At 38.2% G+C, this 11689-nt stretch overlaps 1 long non-coding RNA gene across 1 annotated transcript; it reads right to left on the reverse strand.

Annotated features, from left to right (window-relative positions):
• Positions 1-711: 711 nt before the first annotated feature.
• On the reverse strand, positions 712-2218 carry LOC135420313 (uncharacterized). Its single transcript, XR_010433467.1, has 3 exons — positions 1545-2218; positions 974-1028; positions 712-870 (listed from the first exon to the last, which is right to left on the reverse strand). It is a non-coding gene; the product is annotated as an uncharacterized LOC135420313 (long non-coding RNA).
• Between the last annotated feature and the right edge of the window lie 9471 nt (positions 2219-11689).

The raw sequence follows: 11689 nt of genomic DNA on the forward strand, positions 1-11689 counted from the left end.
TACTTGCCTTATAAGTCATTTGACATAAAGCCAACCAGCTGCTATTGTGATGAGAATGCTCTGATGAAGTGGGTCAATGCAAAATGGTGTTTCAGTTTATTCCACTACTCTGATAAGTACACAAACATATTATAGAATTTCCTTCTCAACAGTGAGCCCAATTTATCCTGAAGTAACTCAGCTAGCATACCAGAAATGACAACAGTAATTAATGTCACTTTCCTTTTTTTTTCCCCTCACGATCTCCTGGACCATGATCCCACATCTATGAGGAAGCCAGGAAACTGTGGTCCAGTATGCCATGGAGATTCCATGACATACCACAAGCAGGGATAATCAGGATCACTTTTTTTAACATCCAAACCCACACTTTTTATGTGAACTAAGACACTGCTGTAGATGTGTCCTTCAGGTACGTCACATTACCATTACATTCATGAGTGTCAGGTAATTTTAGGAAGTGTTAGGCCAAGAGGGTATTGCAGTTGCTATATTAAAATCTACCAAATCTGAACCTTGCTGAAATGAGAATCAAAACTCTCATTCACTTCAGGTCACAGTGCTTGGTCTTCTTTTAATTTTTGCACCTCAGAGCTAGTAATGCCAAGGTCACAAACAGGAATAAGTGGATTATTTTGGTGGCCACAGATTTCCCTAGTATTGTTTCAAGGAACTGGCTTTTTAATGAGAAAATATGAGAAAGCATTGCCATACATTCTCAGAGAATGTTTAATTGAATGGTATACCAAGAATAAAAGCATCTGTGAATACAAGGCTTCCAAGCTGTTTTTGTTTTCCAGTCATCTCCTTATATCCGTAGGTCAGATTCTGTCCTCGCTTCTAGAAACTGCAGTGTTCCCTCCTGCCAGCCTACAAAATATTTTCCAAGAGTTTGAGAATGATTCTCCTCAGATCTCTTTTCATTAAAGTTCTCAATAAACTGAACCAAATGTAGCTTTTCAGGAAAACTTACAGACAGCTTTGCCTAGGTTGTCTCAATTCAGATTTAATATTGCCTCAAATATTCCCTATAAAAGGAAAGAGAAATCAAGATGTTTGTGAACTATTTAGCCCACAATTCAATATTTTACATTCTGAAAGTGATTAGCAAAAAGATAACTAATAAATACTTCCAGAGACACTGAAAATACACACCACACACATTTATGTAGGAATTGCCATAATAATATTATCACTAACAGAAATATGCAGATATGAAAACATCTCGAAGTAAACATAACATTTGCACATAGTAAATACCCATATGTCTCAATAAACACAATTTTAAATTTTAATATGGCAAATGTGTGGTTCTTTTAATTGAGGATGAAAAATTAAGAACAAGCCCTTTATGGGGTGAAACCTGCCATTTTCAATGCTCAAAGCTGGTAGTGGATAGAAAAGTGTGACACACCCTGTGCAATTAGGTGGCACGAGGGCAAGGTTTGTATAGTTAGTGCATAAAGACTGAACACCAAATTAAAGTGCTATCAGGACTACATCACGTGTACTCTTAACGTTACTATAATGCTGGTTTTGGCTACCAGAAGAATGTCTGCTCTTCTTGTTTGAGCTAATAGCAGATGTCTTCCATGACATGTCCTCTCTTTCCTGTTTTCTTTGTAGTAGTCACTAATGCACAGTTTTGTTCTTTTTCTCTGAATCCACTGCTAGTTGCAGATAGCTTTGGTTGCAATGCTAGTGAAGGAGTAAAGAAAGAGCAAAAATTTGGGAACACATTCTCAAGAGCAAAGTCTATAATTTCCTGTAATTTTCAAATACTGTTCTTTTTTTTATATATATATCACTTGGTTGTTTTTTGAAGAATAGCCTTATAAAACTTTTAAAATACAGTTCAACAGGACTGAATATTACCTGCAGATACATATTTTAGAAAGTCTTTGACTTTAACAAAGTGTTGGGAATAAGAAGAACGTTGCCAGCCTCAGAATGTCTTCAGTAAGATTACCTTGCCTGGCCTCCCTTGGATATATGTACTTTGTCATTCTAACACAAACATTCATAAACTGAAAGCTGTTCTTCTTCCTGGTCCTTCCTTCTGGCAACTCACTATTCTGTCTTCCTTTTCTTCCTTTGCAATATTTGCAAGCATACCAGTTGTCTCAGAGGTTTCAGAGAGCTGCAGTTTCACCACTGAATTCTTCAGCAAAGACTTAGGGCTTTCACAGTTTGATTTTGAGACATTAGACTGTGTTTCCATTACCAGCTATTAAGCAAAATGAAAATATCACTTAAATTCTCAGCTGAACCAATGTGTTACAGATATACTGATGGAGCACAAATATCAGAATGCTAAGATGACGTAGAGTTTCTGATCATAATAGCACTATATGAAACAGATACAAGATGACATATGTTTCTAGCTGTTTCCTCTCCCTTTAACACATAACACTGATAGCATTACACAATTTGTTAACATTCGGGTGAGTTTAGTCAGGACTCCTGAATACCCCAAAACAGCTTTTACAGTTTCTAAAATGGGTCTGGTTCCTGGGTTTTTCTTCAAATCCCTCCATGCAGAATGGAGACTGGGCAGCAAACTTTCTAACTGTGCCCATGCACTCATAAACATCTGTAGCAAACCATAATTCTGCTGAATGCAGGAACCACATTGCCATGACATTTTGGTTATGAACGTTAGAGAAGCATGTGGCCCTGAATCCCAGTGTTATGGATTTTAGCGATCTCAAGTGGAAGCCAGCTCTCTGACTCATGCAAGCATTTGATACGTGCTGAAAAACTCTTGTAAAGCAAGGCATGCGACATAAAGGTCTTGCAACTTGGCAGCAAAAGAAGGTCAAGAGGATGGAGGGTAGCAACCCTTGGGGAGGCAATAGTTAACCAGCCATCGTCCCACGAGCAGGCAGGCAGCTCCACCACTGCAACAAAAAACCAAATTATTAACACTAAGCAATTTAGCAGCTCGACTTAGAATAAGCAGCACATTGGGCACTGAGTACACAGTGGCAGACTGTCTATGACTCTCTGCTACCAGCCAGCCAACGAATTTTATTTTTTGCCCTACAAAGAGTTCTTTGAAAATTCCACTATAATAGCCCATTCTGTGCCCAGGAATAATTTTAGAAGGTCTGAGTCCCAGACTTACTTTTTGCAGGTGCAGGACAGCTCATTTGCACCTCCAGCTACAGTCGCTGTTTCCAGGGGCTGAGCTCCCTAGGCCAAACTCCAGCATCAGCAGAGCCATAATATGGAATATCTTTATTTTCCTTACTGATTTGCACTACCATAAGCAGGTCTGCCCTGTCCAAATCCAGTCCCCCAGAGGTGTGTGATTGCAGCAGGGTAAAACCAATGAATAGCGCAACCAGGATCCCAGGTTCTGAAAATTTGCTCTCCTCAAGAACAGCTACATTGTACCAGTGTAGCACTATTTTTATAAAGGGTACATTTCTTGATCATACCTCACACTGCAAAGCTTCTGTTCAACCAACTACACGACAGTCTGTTAACACTGAAGGAAATCCCCTGAAAGCTGTGTTTGTTTGACCAACACTGACTAAAATTAGAAAAATATTAAATGAAAGCAGCTGGTCAGCTACCAGTCACAATATTATCTCAACTTCCTTAACAGGAAATATTATAATAACATTTTATTTGTTTTTTTCCCCTGCTTGCTGCCACTGGGCTGTAATATTTCTTTCATGTTGCTGATAGATCAAGAGCACTTCTGTTGGACTCAGGCTGTACTGTGTGCTGACACCAATATGCCCAGCAAGGACCTTAATTCATGATCCACCCAGCGTCTAAGGGTGCATGGAGGCAGGAGGGAGTGGAATGAAAGCAGAGATTATTGACTGCTCTACCCAAGGTTACCCACAGCCTTGTTCTTCCTTCTGGTTCAGTATTTTGATCATAGTTCTGTAAATGTACGAAAAATGTAAAATAAACTGCTTCTCAGCAGATCTTTGCCTATGACCTCTCCAGGGACACTGATCCAGAACCATGGAAAATGAACCATGAAATATCTGGGTGCTTTGTGAAAGCTACATCTGCCACTTGGACCATGTTTATCTGCATATTTTGCTCATCCTTCCTCCGTGCAAGACAATGGAGAGTGCCTGCACAAGACTTTGCACCTCTCCTCTAACGCTTGCACTCTCCCCACTACAACAACCTTTCTGCTTCACACTGAAGTCCCAGGAAAACAAAGCAGGGGCCAAAATGGGGCTTGAACTCAGTGACATGAGCCATCTTTACTGCCAAACCTCCCAGATGCCCCCGGACTTTGCCCACCACCTCAGCTCAGATGTTTTTTCGGCCCTGCCATGGTTCACTGAACTCAATTTTGCCTGCTGGTTCTTTCACCCAGATCCAGAAGAGGAGGACAACCTGGCCCCAAACTGTTGAACTGTCTCCAGCCAGTTTTGCATATTCCTTTCCCCTCAAGGAATGGTCTTTGTTTGTCTGCTGTCATAATGGTTTTAACACCCCATTTACATAACACCTTAAGAAATGTACCCTGAGGCCTGGTCTAGAGTAAGAGTGTTTGTCAGGGGAGCTCTACCAGCATCCTGTCCTGCTGTGACTGCTGTCCTACCACCAAGAGGATACTTCTAACACAGCTTTTGCCGTCTCCTTCCATAAAATGAGCTGCATCAGAAAAAACATTTCCTTTTCAGTAAAAATATCTTTATAAACTTCTGCCAACAATGGAAATTCCTTTTAAAAAAATATAACTTGCTTTTAAATGCCCTTTGTATTCTACCAAAGGTTTCTGCTATAGGCAGAGCTTTATGCAACTATAGTTATGTTTTAATAGCATCAGTGTAAGTATACCAGGTATAATCAGTTCACAGGTTAGTGATAGCTCTTTTTCCTCAGCATATGCATTAAAAAACAATATGGCTTTCATCCATCTTCAGTAACCAAGGGTTTGTGCATATGGAAGCCATATGGAGTGTAAGAGCCTGCCTATATCAGAGATTATAACAATATATAGTAATGTGGGGATTTAAACCACTGTAGTTGGACAATATAGCCCCCTTTTTCCTCCATAAGGATGTGAATGTGTGTGTGCATGTGAGTAAAATGAGTGGTTTTATCCATTTTAGCTTCTGCTGATTTGAAAGCAGTTTATCTAAACTAGAAACAAAAAAAGTATTTACTTCTGAGTAAGAATGTCCACATGGAGAATCATGGTAAAATAAATGCAGCATTTTAACTATATGAGTATCATTTGTCATTCCCACAGACACAATTGGTTCTATATCAAAGTCCTATATCATATTTTTGCATATAGCTTCTTGTCACTACCATCATTTGCATTTTAGCAATTTGCATTTCTTCTTGCAAATTAAAAAAAAAAAGTGTTCAATTGAGATTTGCAAATGAGCAAAGGCAGCCAGGTGAAGGCAAGCAGGGGAGATGGGGGAGGGTTGAAGGTGAAGGGAGATAAACAACAGCAAAATGTCAGCCTTGACTGGAAGGGTTTGGTTTTTCCTCCAACCAAACTTGGGGCATCCAAGTTTGCGCCAAAAGTCTAGATAAGGAGATTTTTCTCAAATGGCATCAATAACTCACTTTTAAAAGCACATATTTATTGATTTCAGGCTATAACAAAATTAGGTCTCATATTACTCACATAGGCTGTGCAGTTCCTGCTGTAAACCTAGATATTATTCAGAAAATCAAAGTAATCTCTTGTGGGTATTAAAATAACAATACATTTGAGAAATGATTGCTACCATTTTTGAAACTGCATTAATGTTCATTATTTATGTAATATACAAGTTTAGAAGGGGCTGATTTTTTTAACTTCATTGCTAGTATAAAAAAAGTCTTTCGAGTTCTTGGAATCAGATGAATTCGAGCTTCCTTTTTTGTATAGGGTGATGAAGATAAATGTATCACTGCATATTAAAAATATATTACACATTTTATACATTTACGTATGTGGTATTCTTCATGTTAAAAAAAACCACCAAAAAAAATCTCTCAGCACTTCAGAGAATGCACCCAGAGACAGAGCTATTGTTCAGGAAAAGCCAGATTAAACAAACATGCCTGTAGTCTTGACTTGAAGGCATTTATGGAATTAACATTCTGAGTCTCAGCTGGCACCATGCTCCAAAGCTGGGGGCAGAACATGCAAAGCCTTTGGCACCTATGAGTTTCCACTGATGTTCCCATTATAGACAAAAGCCCAGTATTTTACACAACTCCAAGTCATTCCTGAACATGTGCATTAATGGAGCCAAAAGTTTTAATTAGCATTCATGGCCTTAAATTATATGGTACTTTAAAGACTGTTGGAACTGCCCTGACATCATCAGGCAGGCAGTGAGTGACATGACCTTAATACAGAATTGATCTGGCTAGTCTGGGTTATTAATATTCAAGAGCAGCTTAGTTCTCCGTACAGTGCAGTTGGTAAAGATACCCATGATCAGGGATTTATGGAAACCTAAACTAAATGTGACTAAACAGTGGCATATTTCCTCTTTTATCTGGGATTGCAATGCTCGTGGTCCTTTGGAAGAAAGCCCTAGGATTTGTTCCTTTTTTCATGCAAAGTAACAGGTACAGGGGCCCAGTCTGATCTTCAGTTTTGACAGGGTTCACCACTGTCTTTCATTCTACATGCTAACGCCAGCTTTCACATTCACTCTAGTTCCTGAGACAGCCCTGTGTCTGGTGTCATAGCTGCTACAACACATGGATAATTCAAGGGGAAAAAAAGTAAAGCATGGTGAGTTCATCCCTTGACATGACCCAGAGTATCACAAGAATAAGTCCATGTTCACCATCAGGAGACAGTGCTGTTCCCAGCTGGTTAGCTGCTAGCACACAAAATCTCTGAAATACTGACACTTTGCTTATTCTGGTTGAGCCTGAGACCCTTCCTTAGCCATATTAACATGGCTTCTAAGTCAATAGAACAAAATCCAGTACAGACAGGTAGAAAGTAAAGAAACCATAGAGAAAAGAAAACAAAAAACAACCATGCACTCGTGCTTAATTACTCAGAAGACAGTGGCATAGACAAGGGCCTGGTGTGGTGGAAGACAGCAGAGTAACTCATTCTCAGCCTGTGGTGTAACGCTGTTACAAAAAAAAAAATGACAGATGTCATTCTGACATGTGTTAACCAGAACATCCTGTGTAAGACATGGGAAGGAATCATCTCACTCTACCCATTGCTAGCAAGCTCAGCAGTACTTCTGTGTCAGTTCTCAGTGTCATACTTTATGGAAGATGTAGACAAATTGAAAGGACTTGAAGAGCAGCAGGAAGAGTAAGATGTTTAGAAGATGGGATATAATTAGAAAAAAAATGTATGTGTCTGTGTGTATAAGAAAAGTTATATATCTATGGAAACCTAGGAACTATGTGGAGCCTTTAGCAAGAGTAAGAGATTTTTAAGAAAAAATTAGACATAATTAGGATGTAGATATGGTCTAGATATACTTCTTTCACCTTAGGCAAAAGGAGGAACTGGATTGCTAGTGTGGTCCAACAGATTTTGAAGACTCCTGCAGCATTACACCATCCCAGTTTTCCTATTATGTTCTGCTATGTTACAGTCCATCCCAGTCAATTAATATGTCAGTCGTTTTGCCACTGTGAGTCTTCAGCACAGCCCCTTTGCACCGTTCACATTATTCCCCAGACATATTGCACTCAGAGTTCTTTCTGGGCTATTACCATGATGAGGCACTCAGGACTGGAGTAAGCATTACTTTGACTAAGTAGACATCATAGTTTCTAAAAAAATCTAAAAAATGTTGATTTTTTTATTATTTTACAGAGAAATACAGCTAGAGGAAAATAATTTAAACCTAAAGAATGCCAGAGCCAAACAATGAACCTGATAAATAATGCTTAATAATAATGATACACAAGAAAGTATAAGATTTCTGTCTATTAATCAGGACATCTATGTGTCGAACTTTAGGAAGACTTAGGGTTACATATTTCTTACCCTCTGTGGACTGCATGATCAGTACATGGTTGACTACGAAAAGTTGCTTCTCCACAAGACTGCTCCAAACCACAAACATACTGCAGGTGAGAATTTTCTATGCAGAACCAGAAAACCCTACATCTCAGTGCCTTAGTTTTCTCTCCAGCTATGTGTTATCACCAAACTCTACAAATGGTATTACAGTACTTCATGGAACTTTTGTCATTTCTACTTTCCTTCTCTCAACTCTTTCTGTAAGATCCAGTTCTTGTTTGTAAGTCTCAAAAAAAATAGACCTAGCAGTTAATCTAGGTTTTATCACTTCTGACCAGAGTACTAGGACTTCTTCTGCATGACAGACTGCCTTCCTGTTTATAAATCCCATCATTAATCTTGTCTCTCCTACAGCATCATGATTTATATTCAGTTTGTAATCCACACTAGCCTCAAAACTAATTCTGAAAAGCTGATCCCAACCAACCTTCTTGTCATGTATTTGGTTACCTGATATACCTGCTTTCTTGTATAATTTAATTTTTCATCCATTTTTTCAGGCTGTATCTACAACTTGTCAAAATAATTTTGAATATTAATCCCATTTTTCAGCGCCCTTGCAGTCCCATCAGCTTCATATCAACTGAAAATATTGTAGGCATACATTTTCCATAAGGTTCATATTGTATCACATTGAACTAGACCAAAAAGGTAGCCAAGATCCCTACAAAATCTTAATCAACATAAACTTGTATTTTGACAGGAAATCCTTCACTTGATGACCTACATGTAGTCATCCAGCCAGCTTTTGTAGTACTCTATAAATTCTTCAACAAAACTGCGTTTCCATGGCATTCTTATGAAATGTCCTATGACATGGGGACAAAATCCTTATTGAGTATTTATCATTATCCCTTAGTCTAAGTAGCAAGTAAGTTCCCAGAGTTACCCTATAAGTTATACACCTAAGATGTAAGCAGAGTTTTTGTGAGTATAATTCCATGGAAGAGTGAAAACACAGGACTACAGAATTTATCTTTGATATTGACTTCACCATTCATCCCTTTAAAGATTATGTACAGATTCATGTAATGTCCTCAAAAGAATCTTGCTGGGACAACTAGGGAATATTCTATGAAACTCCAGAGAAGATGCTCCTAAAGCCATACTGTGTGGTTTATGAAGTCTGTGTTGTATTAGCTGCTCATGTTCCAGAAAGTTAGCATATCCTACTTCACAAATACTGTCTGAAATATGGTGGATTTAGCATCTGCATGGCACTTGTAGACCAGTGCCTGGCCTGTTCCAGAAAAGTTCAGGCTCCACCAGCAATAAGGAAGTATCATACTGACAGTGACAAATAGCAGTGGTGCATTCAAGCTTTGCCTTAACTTTGCCTTGAGTCTAAGAAACAGGCTCACTTTCCATTTGTCTTCATTGTAGGTGACTTCAACAAGTAATGACAGTTGGCAAATGGTAAATAGCAATAAAGCCAAAATAATATTCTGAAATGGGAATCATATCAACACTCGCCACTGCCAAAATGGTGCTTTACTCTAAAGACATCCAGTTCTTGGAGTTTCATGACATTTACCTCAGCACACAACAGACCGTGTAAGAAAGACCTCTTAATCTCTCTGCACCTTCCACAAAAAAATTACCCAGTTGCTCTGCCTTCCCAGAGGAAAAGACAAGGTTTCCTAAAAATGTTGTCCAGGCATACAAAAAGGTAAGGAATGAGAGTCTGCCAGATGTGGGTGAATTCTTCCAGAAATAGAAGTTGCTAGTGGGAAGGATGTGGGTTTACCAGAATTCATGCCAAGGTATGGGAGCCTACGTATTCATAGCTTCCCACCTAACACAAACATAACATTAATCAAAGTGGGAGAAAGACATATTGCCTCTGTAACTAGGGGGGAAGCAGTTTGGTCATCAGAGGTTTCATCAAAGTCATGGCACAAGGGTATATGAAAATTGAGGTTTAAAAATAGTAGGAATATCTGGAGTCTTACAATTTATCCAAAGTTTAGATTAGTTTTTATTCCTGCATATTTCTACATTTTGATCAGATATTTTAGTGTCAGGATTAGTAAGCACACAGTGTCTTTTAGACACTGTTATAATAAAAACATAATCCAAAATCAGGCAATATTTGGGGGAAAAAACTGTTGGTTAGAACTTTGTTTCCCTACTGATGTTAAAAACAGTCAACATAACCCTGTGATGATGCAGAAATTTAACTTTTGTACATTTTTATTATATCCAGGATACCAAAGGTAACTGGATTTATTCACAGAACGGCTGTCATTGACTTCAGTTTTCTGGTACAATTTCCTTCCCATATAAAGCCATAAAAAGTATGATGGCTGAAACTATAGGACTGCTTAAAGCAGAAGTTGATGTATATCCATACAGAAAGAACAGATAGCTTGAAAACTGTTTATGTTTTTTACAATTTTTACTGTATTAATAAGGAAACACTGTGATTACCAATCAAAAAAAGACTCGGGAGTGCTGCTTGTAAAGTGCACTATTATAAAGATTTATATCTGTATCTGGGGAGTAATATAGAGCATTGATATTTTAAGGAGCTCAGTTCAAAATCTCTTTATTCAATGAAAACCCATGAGAGTGAAATATATTTTTCCTGGGACAGCATCATTGTTTGTTTATGATAAGAGCTGTAGAAAAAAATGTTTTTCCCAACATTGTACGTATGTCCAAAATATTTCAGAATTAATTATGAGAGAATTTTCTTGCATTTAAATGAAATCTTAAGCAGTCAAAAATAATCAGCTCCTAGTACACACATTTGGTTAACTCTGAACAAGAAAATATCCATATTCAGCACATATTTCATGAACCAAAAGGTACACCTCAAAATACTTGGAGAAGATGACTGCTTTACATCTATTTAAAAATATAGACCACTAAGAGAAGAGTACAAACCAGGAGTCCCACAGGGCCTCATCGGGAAACTACATGGAATTCACCTTTCTGAAGACACCTTGTTCTGCAGGTTGCACTTGTACGTGCTTTTGTCCACATTCTGTCAACCTTTTTCAAAACCTGAATTTGTTCTTTTTGAACCAAGAGCCAGTTCCTATGTTTACTTCCCATAGCATTATCTCCTGAATAATACTCAGAACCAGGAGCTGGAACACAATCTAGTAACTCACAGCAATCTTTCCTAGTACTTAGTTAACAGATGATAAGTTGTGTATAATCTTAAATAAATGATCACTTTTTTTCATACAATGAACTGTAAATTCAGATGCATGCTCCTCACAGCAAAACACTGTGACAGTGATGTGTTTATAAAATGTTTGCATTAAATACTGTTGAATTTAGTCTGTTAATACAACAAAAGGGATAGCAGTTTGTTTTCTGTGCCCGAATTGACTGCAACACACTTATTCCTTAAAGAATCAGGAGAGCTCCTCAAACAAATTATATTTAGAAAACACTTTTCTAAATCCTTTTTCATTCCTTCAATGTTATTTTTCCCTTCTTCTGGACAGAAATATGTCTGCTCTCTGCCTGCTTCACTGGCTATCAAGCCAATTCTACCATTCTCTTTGCTTTGCATCACATTTTGATGTGCAACCTGGGGAATATCAGACCACACCTTTTCAAGACTGTTTTGGCACAAATGACACCTGTCATACCTCAGAAGAGCACAACGGAGCCAATATATGAAGTTCACCGAGAGAAAAATTAAAATGTGGTAATAATTTTATTCCTTTCTTC

This window comes from Pseudopipra pipra, chromosome 1 (assembly GCF_036250125.1).
Source record: "Pseudopipra pipra isolate bDixPip1 chromosome 1, bDixPip1.hap1, whole genome shotgun sequence".
Classification (NCBI taxonomy): domain Eukaryota; kingdom Metazoa; phylum Chordata; class Aves; order Passeriformes; family Pipridae; genus Pseudopipra; species Pseudopipra pipra.